Source organism: Odocoileus virginianus, chromosome 10 (assembly GCF_023699985.2).
Source record: "Odocoileus virginianus isolate 20LAN1187 ecotype Illinois chromosome 10, Ovbor_1.2, whole genome shotgun sequence".
NCBI classification, from domain to species: Eukaryota; Metazoa; Chordata; class Mammalia; order Artiodactyla; family Cervidae; genus Odocoileus; species Odocoileus virginianus.
The window spans coordinates 40,427,119-40,444,501 of NC_069683.1; the positions used below are offsets into that span (position 1 = coordinate 40,427,119).

Here is a 17,383-nt window from a genome sequence, read left to right on the forward strand (position 1 = left end):
GCTGGTAAAGAATCTGCCTGCAATGCAGGAGACTGGAGTTCGATCACTGGGTTGGAAAAATCCCCTGGAGAAGGGAAGTCTACCCACTCCAGTATTCTGGAAAGCAAGAGCACTGTCCAGCATCGCACTGTGGAAATACACTCTATCAAAGTTGAAAGAGTAAAGAGAAGATAGAAATATTTCACAGTTTTTGCTCACTAATCAAACCAGCATAAATTCATTTCTTAGTTAGATTCTTGGCCATTTGTCAGTTTAGAAGACAGAGTGGACATGTTGTTTTGAGGCTGATATATAGAACAAGGAACTTCAGCAAAAATCCCTATAGAGGCAGCACAGAGCCCTATCCCAGAAGGATAGAAGCAGGGTGTCAGAACTGAAACCTCTTTATAGATCATGAAACTTCCTATTCTACCAGTAAAGAAACTAATTCCTAGAAAGAAGTGATTTAGCCAAAGTTGCCAGAAGTTTATTGGCAGACCTGAAACTCCCAAACTAGTTCCTTGATACTACACCAAGCTGTCCAACAAGCATATCAAGTTAGAGAAAAGAGGGAAAGGGAAAAAAGAAGGCTGAAGGCAACATTAATCCCTCATTGCTGCCTTACTCACTTTTCCCAACTTTTCCTCTGATTGTATATAAGTCCAAGGAAAGCTGAAAGTAGAAGCAACAAAGAACCCCAGGTATTCAGGGGAGTAGATGCTCCAGTTGGTCCCCTCCCCTGCAACATGATATACACACTTAATTATGGAGCCTCGCTGACCCGTTCACGCCAACAAATGACTCAAATTGTCTTGCTTTGGAATAAAAGGTGGCTCAAATGCTTCTCTCATATCAGAGCCCTATAAAAATGAACTCCCATACTGATAAATATGTAGCCCCCTCCCTGTCTCTGGTTTTCAGTGACTGGCTACATTCCTCAGAGGGATCCTGTCCCAGGAGGGCATTCCCTGGAAACTATATTTTTCCTCCTTGACTCATCACACACTCACCCTTCTTTCTCATTTGCTTTTTTATTTCAGTGGTCTCCAAAGTACAATCACACATCCCTGGAGTACACTATAGAAATATACAGGTGTTTACTTATTAATTTAAGAAGTGAGAAAAACTAATCTTTGCCTAAACTTAAATACAGATTATCAAACATTAATATGTCTTATCCTGTACCAAAGGAAAAAGAGGAGTCTGATTATTGATATTATCTAGCTTTTAACTAAATTAACCCTAAACAAATGTTCAAGAGGCTTTAAAAGATCCTTTCAAAGAAACCACAGTTTGAGGTTAATACCATGACCAAGCTAACACTCGTACCATAGTAGTGGCCTTTTAGTGGCCATATCACAGGATGAAACAATGATGATCCAAGATCTGATAAGAAACATGCCAAGATTTTTTAACTTATCAAAAAGATAATTTAAGTATAGATTTACACCTAGTATCATCAACAGTGGACCTTACCCTATTGTACTTTGAGACATTAAATAGTAATATGAAGCCATTAAAATCAGTAAGACATTTAAAAACAAAGCATACAGACAGAAATTTTTGTACTTACTGTAATTTTTCCAATAATGTTTAAAATCATACACTACTCAATCCAATATTTTACAAAATTTCACCAAACTTAATGTTAAATGCTTAGAAACCACTTCTGAAGTTCCTTAGTTACAAAAGACAAAAAGTCATACCCTATTAGAAAAGTTCTTATTCTTCCTGCTGCTACAAAAATAGCTAAAAATAATATACAGAAAACAGTATGGCAACATTTACTAAAAAGTACATTTCTGGGCTAAAAAATCAGATTTTCCACAGTGTACATCTCTGGGTAACCATTTAATTAGAATGCAATCTGAATGATGTCTTCATGGGTTGGACAGTGAGTAGTACCACAAACAATGTTGAAAGTTGTATAGAAAACATGGCTGTCACTTTCAAAAAGAAACTAATGTCACATAGAATGCCTGGTTTTCAGATAACAAATGTACATATTTTTGAACATGCCTCCGTTCATGATCTTCAACAGGCAAAGTGCTACTTTTGAATGAGTGGCCAAAATATTTACCAAAAAAGATATAGCTTAACACTGTTATTCTTTTAAATAAAAGTAATTTTTAGGGAAAAGTGACTAAGTATAACTACTGATGAAGAGATTTCCCTGACAGGATGAAAGGGAAAAAATTAGGGATAAGATTACAGATATAACACAATGGAGTAACTGTATTATTCATAGGCAAGCAATTTAGGCAAAATGTTAAAACCAAGTGCTACATGATGATGCAATTACTTTTTAAAAATAGACCCACAAAACACAGTAAAATCTTTACATGCTTTGAAATGAGATGAGGAGTGACCATGAGAATTGTTGGCACTACCCACAGTTTCTACTGCTTATCTCATGACAAAGTTTCCAAACTTAAGGATAAGGAACCAAAAACTAGTGTACCAAATGTGCTAACCTTTCAGTGATGACAAGTAGCTGTGAGTGTGTTATCAAATAGCTAGTCTAGACTAGATAGATAGATGGACAGACAGATACATACACCCATACACTGTTATTGTTTAGTCATTAAGTCTTGTCAGACTCTTTGCTATCCCATGGTCTGTAGCCCACCAGGCTTCTCTATCCAGGGGATTTCCCAGGCAAAAATACTGGAATGGATTGCTATTTCTTTCTCCAAGGGATCTTCCCAATCCAGGGATGGAACCCACATCTCCTGTATTAGCAGGCAGGTTCTTTACTGCTGAGCCACCAGGGAAGCCCACATCATACATCATACAAACGTAACTGTCTCTTCAAGGTAAAGGTGATATTTCATCAAATGACAAAGTAAATGATTTTAAAAACAGATATATTAAAAATGTATTTTTAAAACACATGTTTGGAAATGATTCCATCATAGTGTGATTTTGTTACCAAAAGTTTTTGTCTATCACCTACAAAAACTCTCATCTGTTTTCAATCTTAAAATTGGCAACAGCATATTCCAACCTGTTCAATGATGTTACAAAGAGTTCCAATGTGCTTTTGAACCCATTTATTAGAAATAGGGTAAAAAACAAATGATTGTCATGAGAAAAAAGAGAGATTTTACTAGCCACATTTTAACAAACTTTTTTCATACTTTCTGTAAAGGATTAATAAGTTAGTATCACATTAAGTGCAAACAATAATGTACTTCTTCAATTTGGATATATTTTTCTTTCTTAGGTATCAGTTTTAGCTGTGGCAGCATTAAAACCATGTAGCAAAGAAATCTGAACTTAGAAACAAACTATTCAATCACTGTATCACCAAGTGTTAAACTAAGACTTTAAAAAATAACAAATCATATTATATTATATTATAGAACTGGGGGGACCACAGTTTTAAAATATTATTTATTCTATCAATATACCTTTCATTTTAATATTTATTGTAAATGTTTTAGAGCATATACTAACACAATAGTACATGTATGTAAGTTTAAATAAACATGGACATGTATTAGGGCACATGCTCATAAGTACTTCACTGGTGACATGCTCTATCCAAAAATTTTGAAGATCACTATTCAGATCAGAAGTTCTTCCAAATGAGCTGTAAAATTTTTATCTTGTCAAGAGGAATTCAACCAGCCTCACTTTTACCAACAGTACTGTCCAGTTGCCCTAAGGCTATCCCAGTCACTTAAGATTTGTATTTCCTTCTCTTCTTTTACATCTTAAATTATGATCTTTTCACCTCAGCCACTGAAACTGCTACATTCACCCCTAATCAAGCAGGGAGGATACCAACTATGCTATGTGATGACATTCAAACAAACATTTTATCACTAATCAAAGTTATTTACTTTTAAGATGCAGTAGCAATATACTTAAATAGAAGCTTCCTTTGAAACAATTTAGGAAGACCAAATAATTTAATGCCCCTCTTACTAAATATAATAAAATTATATTTCTGTTTTTAAATTACCTCAGATACAAATTTGTGAAATAAGCAAAAGTAAAAACTATATAATCATAGACTCATAAAAGTGAAAGGACATTGATACATTGATGCCCTATTTTACTGAGATTTTAATAGAAGCCAGTGTAGGCTTAGATCAAAAAGGAAAATGAAAAATCCAAAGGCGTGAAAGTGGTGCTAACAAAATTTAAAAGAAAAAAAAATCAGCATACAATATAAAGGGGCATATATTTTCACATATAATTTACTTGCACAGCTCCTAATAACATTAATGAGTTTTCTATGTGGACATAATTGAAGAAATTAGACACAAAACTTCACAACTAAGACATGACTAATTATGATGAGTACTTTGGAAAAGGTCCCAAAGTGTCATAATTAAAAGCTGAGGTATTTTTCATTCTTTCCCTGCCATGCCATACATGAATTAAGAGTTGCCAAGTTCACTAGTCTCACCCAATGTAGGTTGCTATATACATTTTCCTTGGAGAAAATAAGCCTGTTACAAATTACTATGTAATTTAAAACACATAAGCATTTGGGGTACATAATCCTACCTTAGCATACCTGTAAATCACACAAATCTATACAAAGAGTACAAATGGAGGTATTCTCTGAACTGTTGTCTGTAAAAATGTAAAGGGTCTAACCTCAAAAAAGCTGAAAATTTCTTCTAATAATGTCTTAGAGTATTATATTAAAATAAAAATTAAATATAGGATGCAATTTTAGTTGGTTCCAAGATTAAAATTCTTTTTAAACCTCAATATATCTATTTTCAGTATGTATCTTTATAGTGGAAGAGGACTACACTTACGACATTTTAAAATAAACTATATCCAATCTCCTGAAATAAATCATAATAGAAAATAATATTCTAAAATAGAATGTCTTTGTGTATGTATTTGTATAACTGACCCACGTTGCTGTACAGCAGAAATGGGCACATTACAAATCAACTATACCTCAGTAAAAACAAAAAAGGAACCAAACTCAAAGCCACTGCTAGCATCATTTTATATTTTACTTGCAAATTCAAAATTCAGAAGTTGATTAAATGGAAACAAATGTAAAAAAAAAAAAAGAATTTTTAAAATAGGCCAATTTTCCTCCAGTGTGTATTTGGACCTTCAGATTCAAGAATAAAAAATGTGCCTGAGACTCAATTAACTAATATGCTATGTTCCAAGTTTGTTAAACTTTGTTCAGTTACTGTATTATTTCAGTTTTTATTTTCTTTTTTGCTTGAGTTTTTGTTTCTTATTAAAGAACTCAACTGAAAGTCCTAAAGGAAAATGTTCTTTAAGGATCATAACTAATTTAATATGACTAAATTTGTTTTACAGAATTTTCACATCATTTTTCCCCTTCTTTACTCAGCTTCAGAGCCTTTCTTTTTAATGAAGAGATTTCATCATATTTTTCATGCTGTTATCAACACTTCAAGTCTACAGCACGTCAAAGCAATAGGAAGGAAAACAACAGGTTAAGGCCATTGAAAAGAGGGCCATAACTTCTCCAGCCTATGTGACCATAAAGCCCTTTTCAGAAAGTGGTTATGTTACAAGGTCATATAAACTGCAAAATCTCAATAGGTATATCTAATTTGGAGAAACAAGCTACTAAACCTCAGAAAACTTCCAAACCAAAAACAGCAAAGAAGGCTTGTAGCTCAGAGAAAAGGCATTCAGAAAGTTATTAGAAAACGTGAGACCCCAGATTACGAAATTATAAAGGGTACATTTAGCACCCCTATTTGAAAGTTATCAAGAGTAGAGAGTGGTTGCTCTGCTACTACTATTTCTGGTACTGATACTGGTTCACCATCATCACTGTATAATAATAATTTGTATTTTTTCCCAAAACTTTGAATCACTCTGAGGATTCATTTAATTTTACATTATCCCTCAACAAGAAAAAAAATTATGGAATATGCCAACTTGATAGTTGGAAAACTCACAAGTAACACCCAGATCTAAGAATTTCCAGATATTTCCCTTTCTCTAAGATAATGGCCAATTAAAAGAAAAAAATTTTTACAGTGTAAGATACAAGATTTTATTAAGTTATGGTCCAGATCATCAGTTCAAATATTAGTAAGCCATTTATTTTAATTTTAATACTTAGTCAACATATTCTTCCCTGGTGGCTCAGTCAGGAAAGAGTCTGCCCGCAATGAGGGAGACCTAGGTTCAATCCCTGGGTCAGGAAGATCCTCTGGAGAAAAAAATGGCAACCCACTCCAGCATTATTGCCTGGAGAATTCCATGGACAGAGGAGCCCAGGGGGCTATGGTCCATGGGGTTACAAAGAGTCAGACATGACTGAGTGACTAACACTTTCACTTTCGACATATTCAAAAGAATCAATACTTTGAAAAACTTCTCTGTACCTTAAAATATACTCACAATATCCCTAACCACAAAACTGAGCTAAGAAAGAGAAGTTAAGAGGTTAAATCAGCAGAGGTTAAGCTGCTGGCTTATGGCCACTTCACATTTATGATAGACAAGGCCTTTCTAGAATCACAAAGACACAAACATGAAACATTTTGGTATCAAATGCCTTACAAAATAGTCAATAATACCATCAAATGTTTCCTTCATGTCCAATGCTCTTTAGGATGCTACTTCAAATAGGTTATTCCTAATTAACCTTTAAGACACAGCTCAAAAGCCAACTCCTACTAGAAGCTTTCCTTGACATAGGTACTTCTGCTCTTATACATATCTCCATTATAGCAACTAGTACACTGCATAGAATTACACATATTCATAACTCTTCACTAGGATCAATCGTGCATTTTCATCTTTGAAATCATGTTACCAAGTGGTTCTCATCTTTTCACCATCAAGTATCCTTTTATTAATCCTCCTTCATAAAACCCATATTTTGACTTAGCCACTGAAAGCCTCAGGAAGGTTAAAAGACCAAAAATACACAGAGGGTGATTGAAACAGTGTCATCTTTCAAGCTTGCCATATTTATTATATCATAATTAAATTATTCCCTAATTTTTTAAAGACATATAGAATGTCTAATATATATGACATTATAATGTCTAGACATATATAATGTCTAACATATACAATCCCTATAAAGACATATATAAACTGACATTTAATGCTTCTGATCAACATGGTATTGTTCAGCTACATTCAGTATATGGAAATGCAGTACTGGTTTGGCTCTGGAAGTAAGTATGAAGATAAAATAAATGAGCACTGACATTATATAAAAGAGATTGGGGGGGGGGAATAAGGTCAAAAATGCCAACCCTAATTTATGACACACAAGCTTTGTTTATAGTGAGTAATATCCTGAAGCAAAGCTCAATTGAAACATTTATTCCTATCAAGTAGGAAGTTAGACAGTATGATTGGTAAGGTTATCTACCCTGTATACCTTTTATTGAATGAGGCAATGAATATGAAAGCACTTTGAAAACTGAGTTCTATAAAACTTATGAGAATTAAGGGCCCTTTTCATGCCATGGTTCTACTACTGATTACTTATAACTATTATCGATTTATCCTAACAGTCATCTAGAATTGTTCTAGGCACTTCTATATACATTATCTTCCAACTTAATCTTTCCAACAACCATATCTGATAACTTCTATCACAATCCCCATTTTAAACATCAGGGGGAGTTCCCTGGTGGTCTAGTGACAAAGAATATGCTTTCAATTGCCAAGGATACAGGTTCAATCCTTGGTTGGGGAACAAAGATCCCACATGCCTTGGGGCAACTAAGCCTGCAAGTGAAACTAGAGAGCCTGAGCTCCCCAACAAAAGATCACAAGTGCTGCAACTAAGACCCAAAACAGCCAAGAAAAAAAAAAAGTTTTAATTAGGAAATTGAGACCAACAGAGGTTGCATATCTTTTCTAAGGTCACACAACTAGTTTAGGAAATAAGACTTCAAAGAAAAAATTCAAGAAATAAAATTTCAGGTTTAATTTTTATATTTTCACAAGTAGGTATGGCATTCATATGAAGAATGTGTTTCCATTTTTTCCTAAAATCAAAGCAAAAGAAAGATAAAGATGTATATATTTGACATACAGAACTTCCAAATGTTAATCACTGAAACACATAACCAAAGATTATAAAATCTCCTTCTTTGTTGGCTTTGCCAAAAAATAATAATAAGAGAGTTTCTTAACTGATTAGAATGGAGAAATACACCCTTGGAGTAGGGAGAATGATGACCTTTCAAAATCTCTTCTAACACTTAGAATTAGAATATTCTCAAATTTGAGAGCCAAACATCCAAATTCTACATTTAGTCACTACTCTAACCAAAATCTGCAAGACTACTAATGAATAATTCTTTCTAGGAAAGAAAGAAAGGAGCATGTATTACTGTGAATATTTCATATAAAAGGAAAAGCAATCGATAATATAGCTTGCCAAAGATTACACAAAAAGTACACATAAAGCTGATATCAGAAACCAGCTCTGTATAATTCTAAGTACAATATCACTTCAACAGTAATCGATAACATGTATTAGCTATTGAGCTTACATTTACATTGAGCTTTACATTTATTTACCTCATTTAATCCTCACAATAACCTTATGATGTAGGTATTATTATTACTCTCATTTTAGAGATGAAGAAAGAAATATGGTGAGAGATTATACCATGCATATACTCGGGTAGATGGGGTAGCTGAGTTCTCCTATATAGAAAGTTCAATGACCATGGATCTAGCTGGAGGCTATTCCTGAGAAAATAATAACATCCCTGCCCTTTCTTTCCCAAGAAAGAACAACAAACTATTCTCTCCCTATTTAGGAGCATCCTTCTCCACTTCTACCAATGAACCACTTAGCACCATGACAACTGTACCTAACTTTCTCACCTATCAAATATCAAAAATCTTCCACAGAAGAGAAAGTTCTCAAAAAGTAAAAACTTGTGACTTCAAAAATGCCCTTAAGGTTTCCCTGGTGGTCTAGTGGTTCGGAATCTGCCTTGCAATGCAGGACACACTGGTTCAATCCCTGGTCCAGGAAAATCCCACATGCTGCAGGGTAGCTAAGCCAGTGCACCACAGCTACTTAGCCCGTACTCTAGAGTCCTCAAGCCACAACTACTGAACCCATGCGCCACAACTACTACAGTCCACGTGCCTGTAGCCTGTGCCCCACAACAAGAGAAGTCACCACAGCCAGAGGCCCACACACTGCAACTAGGGAGTAGCACTCCCACCACAACTAGAAAACAAGCCTGTGCCCAGCAACAAAGATCTGACACAGCTAAAAATAAAGAAATACTTTTTCTTTAAGTTGCAGAACAGAAAATAATATTTTTTTTAAATACCCTTCAGGATATGCAGAACTTAGTAAGTGCTTGATCATGTTGCCCCATGATCTGTTTATAAAGTATAAAAGGAACTATTTGCAACCATGCCTCAGAATGAGTCCCATTTGAAATCTATGCTTGTCATTAAAAAATAATCGGCGTAGGGGAGTTTAGGGGAGAACAGATACATGCATATGTATGACTGAGTCCCTTTGCTGTTCACCGGAAACTCTCAAAATGTTGTTACCTGGTTATATACCCCAACACAAAATAGAAAGTTAAAAAAAAATAATCTGTGTATATGTTAATCCCAATCTCCCAATTTATACACTACTAATATATAACATAGATAACAGATAAGAACCTACTATATAGCATGGGGAACCCTATTCAATAGTCTTTAATGACTACGCAGCAATAGAGTCTAAAAAAGAGTGGATATATGTATGTGTATATGTATGTGTATGCGGATTTACTTTGCTGCACAACAGAAATGAACACAACCTTGTAAATAACTATACTCCAATAAAAATTAATTTTTAAAAATCTGTTCCATTTTTGCTTTTCCACATAAATGCTTGCATAGTCGTGGAAAGTAAAGCATCTTTAACTTTCTTTGTCAAATTTTAAAGGACTACTTTTCAAAGAAGCAAAGAAACTGTGCTCAGTGAAGTCAAAAATCACAAATAGCACTAACATCTATTTTTGCATTTGAGTCGATATATTAAAGATAGACAATTCAATTTGTCTCTTTGAGTAGAAACAACAAATTATTGAACAAAGGAAGGATAATAGATCATTTAAAGATTTATCTTGTGAGATTTTCAGAGAAGAAAGAAATCAAGGGAGAACCTGAAATGAGAGAATACAGAATGTTTGCAGAGACATTAATATGCACTTCATATAAAGAATTTTAAATTTACCTTATGTTTATTATGCTTATTTATACATGTCATCATTGAAAAGCATCAAATAAATATATTTAAGTAATTTTGATCCAAAATAGTTTAAACATAAAAACTCTTAAAGGATTTCACAATATCATATTAGGCTTCTTCAATACATAGTGATTCAATTCAGAAAAATCTTTTAATAGCTTTATAGACTAGAAGAGCTTAGTAAGTAAAATATACTAGTGAATTCTTTACCACATGCATAGAAAGAAAGCAAATACAGAAATAGAAAATCTAGAAAATTACAGAGCAGAAAATTCAGGTTAATTACCAAAGATGCAAATTTTCTAAAATATACACAACATTGGACTACCAATTGTTAGACTTTTTTTTCACTATCTTTTCCCAAAATAACTACAGGTTACAATGCTAACCTAGTTCTTTATAAATAAACTCAAATGTCTCCCTATAAATGCAGAGATGACTCTTTAGATAAACAAAGATTTCTATAGTTTCAAATAATTGTTTTTCACTTGAAGTAGTATGAAAGAGAATGCCACTATGCATTTGCATGCCTTTAAAAGGTAGAAAAAGAACATTTCAGAATTCTTTTAATATTTCTAAAAGGATTTTTCCAATATTATGTATTGTACAATATAGTGGGGATTACTAAACATATTGGCATTATAAAATAGAAATAACTGGGCAGTTGATTTTATGTAGTTTACCAGTTTACAATAGATTACAGCATCTACAATTAACCTCAGGAAATAATTCACATCTTTACTAAAGATGAAAGTTTTTTTGAGTGAATAGTAAAACATGAGTGATATATAAGGGGTCTTAGAGGAGCAAGAAGAGATTCTGAATATAAACAAGCCATCATTCTGGTAAAAGGAAATACAAACAACTAGAATAAAAATAGTTGATGCACAAAAGCCATAATGAGGGGGTAGCTCAAAAAATAACTTCTACTCTGAATGGTTTGGATGAAATACAAATTATCCACAGAAAAGTGTGGACTGGCATAAATGTTTGTACAAAATTATAAGTGTATTTCAAGAAGTATGCAAGAGGCAACCGCCTGCATGATGCACAAGGTCCCGGCAATGCTCTGCTTAAGTGCTAGTGCACAGAGTCCAAACCACTGCATTTTAATTACCATGCAGCCTCAGATATATTGCCTTTGATATGGAAATGTTCTTGTTCTCTCATCTTCACATATGGTCTCATGCACAGAAATCTTTATCTGATTCATAAAAAATAAACTAGAATCCAATCTCAACACCTGACCTCAGTGCTTAGAAGTTTTTTACTAAGCATGGTGTCACTATAAAAAGAATGGCTAATATTAGTGTAAAGTTGGATATTTTGAGCAACGATATGAAGGATTTGCAGTTAAGAACTGAATCGATACTGTTTCTCTGAGGTTTTAGGGTTTTGAGGTCCCTTTTTGAGACTACCACAGATTTGAGGAAAAACAGACCAGCAGCCTTTTCCAGAGGAGAGAGTACGTAGTAGACTTACATGATTTTTCATCTTACAATCTCCACCTACACTCTCAATTGATATTTTTATCCAAATTATGGATATTTAAATCTGAAAAGCTCTATTAAGAACCATAACACAGATTTAAAATTACTTCCAGTTTGACTAAAAGTCTAGACAAAATGATTAGCTGAAAAACTTTTACCCTCTTCCACAGAACAAGAAAAATGAAAACACACTTCCTATAAATGTATAATGAGTATATAATGAGAGAATGATTAAAGTTTCTGATATGACTTATCAAAACAATTAGTTTTCAGATCACAGTTGAAGAACCTCCAGCAAAAATGACATACTATACATTTAAAATGTGCTAACAGTTAATAAAAACTGCTTTTCATAGACTATACTGGAGTACCAGTTTGTTTTTGTTTTTGTTTTACTTGAGTATGTTGATAGTCAGGGGACAGTCAGTAGAAAATGTGGGGACAGGATAAAGACACAAAATGTTCAATATATTATTTTTGTTGTTAGGAAAAAAAATAATAGGGGAGAGTTATATTTCTTAAACAAGAAACTATCCAAATGCAAAGAGAGTCCATTTTCTGCTCTAAAAAGCAAAACTATTTGTTCATTCTTTTAGCAAGTTTTTATAATAAAATCTGTTCTCATTACATCTCATATACCTTGATAATTCTGAAATTATCTAGATTAACTTTTTTAAAAAAACAGTAATATGACCCATCTAACCTCATGACAACAGATAATACATCCCATCTGCAAATCATCTTGCTGAATGTTATCTGTGTTTTATCATTTCTAGTACCTGTCTGTGCCTGATATGGTACTCTCAGGCACATTAGCTTGATGGAATGTTTCACTTGACTTCAAAAACATCAATTGATATATATGCACCCCTAAACTATATTTAAACAAATAGCTCTTAGAACAACCAAAATTTTAATTGTACTCTACTATACTTTTACAGAATGCTGTTTGTAAATAGTGAAAAGGTATATATCAATTATCTCACTAATAAGAGAATTCTTTCAAACTTAGAGATTTATAACCTAACAATACAGAAAAGTATAGAAAATATTAAAAGTAAGGGTTAAAGACAATGTACACTAAACTTTGTAAAAATAAAATTACTCCAGTATCTAGTATACTAATTGAAAGAGGATTTTTAAAATGTCACTAGTTTCTTCAATATAAGATAGATATGTGTAAAAATTTCATCAGTGACCAATAAACCAATAATTCCTAAAAGAAGTCAAATAGAAACAGCATAAAGTCTCAATAATGCCACCAAAATTTATCATTTATGTATTTAAAGCAATATATTGTTAAAGCCTTATAAGAGAAAGATTTGCTAAATAAGTTAACATTTTAAATATGTGCTTTTCCCTTACTAAGAAAAATATCTTTCTACTGCTAATGAAAAAATGTCCAGCAGACAATATGAATGTCATTTCTTCTAGATATTCAGTTACTGAATCCATTACAGAATCAATTTAAGATATAGATATTGATAGTACTTTATTAATTTTTTTACATCTACCTTTCTTTGTAGTATAATGTTGGGCACTGTGCTTACACAGTATACTATTACAGGAGCTTGTATCATGCTCTGTAATAATAAACTTGCAATTTATTTTGCATTTTCAAGAATACATATATACCAAGAGAAAGTTCCTTCTTGTTACTTCCAAAATAAAAATTAAGAACAACAATAAATACAATAAACAATATTTAGTTTTGCCACTATAAAAAGAATATGGTGGGAGAACGAGGGAAAAGGAGGTGGCAGTGATACAAGAAAAGCAATAGAAGATACTAGTTTGCCAGAGGAATTAATGACCTAGCACTTGTCTAGACCCTGGTCACTTACTGCCCTTGGTCATAAGCTAGATCTAATATGTGTACTGCACACTTACTTGCTTTCAGAGTCTAAAGGATATTTTTTTTTTTTTTGGTTAGTGTTTGTTCTTGTTTTAGAATGGGACAATCTCTCTTGATTTATGAGGTTTTCAAAAATGCAGGAGAAAAAAATTTACATGCCATTTGGCCTACTGCCCATGCACTTACATATGTGTATTCAGGAAGATACACTCAAATATACATAGATAATATATTTATGGTCTGGTACAGTAAAAAAAAATTCAGTCATAACTTTTTCCCTGCTGTAATAAAATAAAGTGTTTCATTGATTCAATCAAAAGCAAATGCAACTAAATAAGCCACGTCCCCACCATCAAGAAGAAAAGTCCACCCTTGCTGCCATAGACAAGCTAACTCTATCCCACTGAATTTGTGAAAGGTTTAAGATGTTTGCTTGTTTGTTTTCAAGTAAAGAGAATCTTCTAGTAGGTATCAGGAATATCTGAGTGGCTTAGAAACAAGGGAAGAAGGGAGAGTGATGAAAGTGTCTAATGCTGAGTGTTGAATTCCATGATTATTGCACAGGGTGATAGGGGGAAGCTCATGTTCATGACTGCAGACATCTGGTCTCTTCCAGAGAGTGCAGACTAAAGTTGACCTGAAGCTGGGGTCTAGAAAGCTAGGCAGGAAGCTCAAGCACCAATCTGGGTACAAACAGGACAGGGCACTGCTCCTAAAAACCCCAGGCTGAACAAGAGTGAGACAGGGAGAGAGCAGATATTTACAGGTTCGCCCGCACAGTGAACACTAGCAGCCCCAAGTGGCTAGGCCTGGAGGGGGGAAACAGAAACTGCCATCTGAGCGCATATAGCAATTTGCTGAGACCTCTGGGGTGGGTGCGGGAGGAAGCACAGAACAGGTGAACAGTCCAACTAGAAACTGAAGCCCCTACCCAAGCCAGGATACAACGCCAAGTCTGCGCTAGTCCTACTGGGATAGCGCAGACTGAAAGGCACTGGCAGCCCTCCCCCATGGGCGGAGTGTGTAGAGCAGGTGTAGTGCCAGATTTACTTTGCATCCCCTTTCCTTGTTCAGCACGCATCCTGCCGCTTGTGTCGGGCTTGCCTATCTAACCAGTAGTCTGCCCTCAACCGAAAACTAGAGAAGAAACGAGAAGTGGAAAGAGAGAGAGAGAGAGAGAAGACTACACTGCCACAGTCTTCTCTAGTGCCAGGGCCTCCCGAGGCTGTCCTGGTTGTTTCGGCCCTCCCACGGGAATCCTGTAGCCTGGAACGGTGCTGAGTGGACCAGCTCCGCCAAGCCCGTGCCTATGGGCCTCCGGGACGAGGTGCTGAGTGCGCAGGCTAATTATACATGTGGCATTTGGGCAGCCGACTGTCCAGTGACACCTTACCTTATGAGGAAACGTCAACCTCAGCAACTGTTCAAAACAAAATGCCATCACAGGATCAGCTTCGCCGGCTCTTGGCCGGTTCGGGATTGCTTTTCCCACAGATTTTCTCACTTAGCGCAAGAATGTGGCCTGCGGAGGCCAGTCGTGAGCTGGGCGGACCGGGGGAGAGGGAGGGGGGACAGGCGGGGCGGTTCTTGCCAGGTGTCCATCCTGTCCCCCCTCGCCAAGGATCAGCTCTCGGACCCGACCACTTGACCTTTTTATTCACCAAACTCACCTCCTAGAAATAGACTGGGCGGGGCTGTGTCTGCTCTCCTCGGGCCCGGGGGAGAAACCTGGGCATGTGACTATACAGGGCAGAAGCGAGGAGACCCTCGGGAGGCAGGGAGAGGGGGCACTCTCCACATCCCGACTCCACTGGGTTGTTGGCTGGGCCGCCCGGCCAGAGCCAAAAGCACAGCCAGCCGCAAGAGTGCGCGCCGGGGTCAAGCGCCCCGGACACGGACGTCATCCCAGCTCCCCATTGAGTGTGACGGGAGGTCCGGAGCCCAGCCCAGTTTGCCGCAGCAACGGCTTTGGGCCATCTCGAGACCGAAACTTCAAGTTCAGCCCTCCGAAGAGGTCACACACAGAGAAGCAGCCGGGGACAAGCCATCTCGCTAACAGTCCATCCCCGCCAGCAAAGTTGAAGACTTATTTTTAGTCCCCAAATAGGGGCAGCATTCAATATCTGGCACTTCATACAAACGAACGTTTTCAAACTTGGTCAGCCTGAGAGCTTTAAAAAAAAAAAAAAAAAAAAAAAAAACCTCAAAACACTCCAGCAACAACCACCTTTTATCTGTTCCAAACACACCGATTCTCTTTTTATCTTAAACCTGCGCGGAGCGCCCGGGAAATAGCCCAGGAAATGGAGCTAATCTGCCCTCCGCAGCCCCGCTCTAGGCGCCCGAGTAACCCCGGCAACCTTTGCACAAGCCTCTTCCCTCTTCTGCCCGGCCCTTTAAGGAGAAGAAAGCAGCTCCCTCTGGGAGCGGTCAGGCTCGGGCTGGGCCGCGGGCGGGTGGCAGCACCGCCCCCGGGCCTGGGCCGAGCCCCGGAGCGGCGGATCTCTGCGGATCTGCGGAGCGGGCAGCGGGCGGCGGGGCCCGGGCAGGGCGCCGAGAAGGACGGAGGGCGCTGGCGGGGCCCGGGAACGCGGGGAGGGGAAGAAACGCGTGGGCCACTGTGCTCCTGCAGCGAGGACTCCGAGGCCGCGTCGGCTCCGGGAAGCGCTGGGCGGCCGGGTCACACGCGCCCCCGCCGGCCCGGCACCACCGCCAGAGCGTCCGAGGGAAAAGAGGGCCACGGATTAGCGCTCGGGTTTCGGATTGTCTCGGAATTCGATTTGCTTATTCCTAAAAAGATCATTCAAAGTCACGTCCACAAATGAAGGATGAGGGAAGAATGGAGAGAGCGCAGGGAACTAGAGGCAACTCGCACGGGGTCCCGGGAAAGTTGCGGCGGAGCGGCGTTGGGGTGAGGGTGGGAGGAGGGAGCGAGCTGCTTTTCTAGCGACCCGGGTTTTCTTTGAGCTCCTCCCGGTAAACTTCACGCGGGCAGACAGCGCGGAGGAGATCCTAGACTTTCGCCCGCCCTCGGCCATCGGCAACCCCACAAATAGCCAAAGTTTCCAAACCAAAATGGGGGTGGGGTGGGGGTAGCGTTTAGGAAGCCCAGAAACCCGGCAGGTCCTCCCGACCTCCCGCACCCCGAGCCTGGGTAATACTGAAGCTCTCCGGGAAACTGCGACATCGCAGTCAGTCACACGGCGAATCACCCCAACACTTTTCAAGAAAACAAAATATTCGCTGGGAAACTTACTTTGCATTTAGTCTCTATTCTTTAGGGGGATGCGGTTTAGGTCGGCTCGTGAGGGAAGCTCGTTTTGTCCAGGTTGGATATTGTCTACTTATGGATCAGCCCTTGGGTGAGGGTTTATTTTAATTTATGGCTTATGCATTCTTTTAAGGTCGATTTACATGACCTCCGGCTACAACTAAGACAGCCGAGGAAGGCACTCCAGTCGTCAGTCGGCCAAACCCACAATTAAAACAGCCCTCCCCCTAGTCTTGGTGTGACTAGGACTCTCCCGGAGTAGGCTGGCTGCCTGCTTTTCTTTTTTTCTCTCTTCTCTCTTCGCTTCTATTCTTTCCTTCTTAATTTCTTTATGCCTTTCTTTCTTTTTTAATATCACAAAATAAGATGTGATATCAGTTTGAAAGTTTCGGTATAACTTTCTTCAAACCCAAGCCTACAGCGATAACGAGAGATACAGCGCTCACAAAGCCCTCAGGATGCTGCCCTCTTGTGGGCACAAAGGGCCTTTCCACCCAGCGATCCCATCTGAACCCTCACACAGCACAAACGCATTAGCTTACACACACACACACACACACACACACACACAC

At 37.6% G+C, this 17,383-nt stretch overlaps 1 protein-coding gene across 8 annotated transcripts in view; it reads right to left on the reverse strand.

Annotated features, from left to right (window-relative positions):
• Positions 1-17,383, reverse strand: part of SOX6 (SRY-box transcription factor 6) — a 765,792-nt gene that overhangs the window by 654,298 nt on the left and 94,111 nt on the right. For 2 of the 8 annotated variants that reach the window (XM_070473421.1, XM_070473418.1), the window contains exon 1: positions 16,797-17,376. The exons of the other annotated variants lie outside the window; for them this stretch is intronic. The gene's annotated coding sequence lies outside the window, so the exon portion shown is untranslated. Of the gene's footprint in view, positions 1-16,796; positions 17,377-17,383 lie in introns of those variants that run through there. 8 annotated transcript variants of the gene reach the window in all.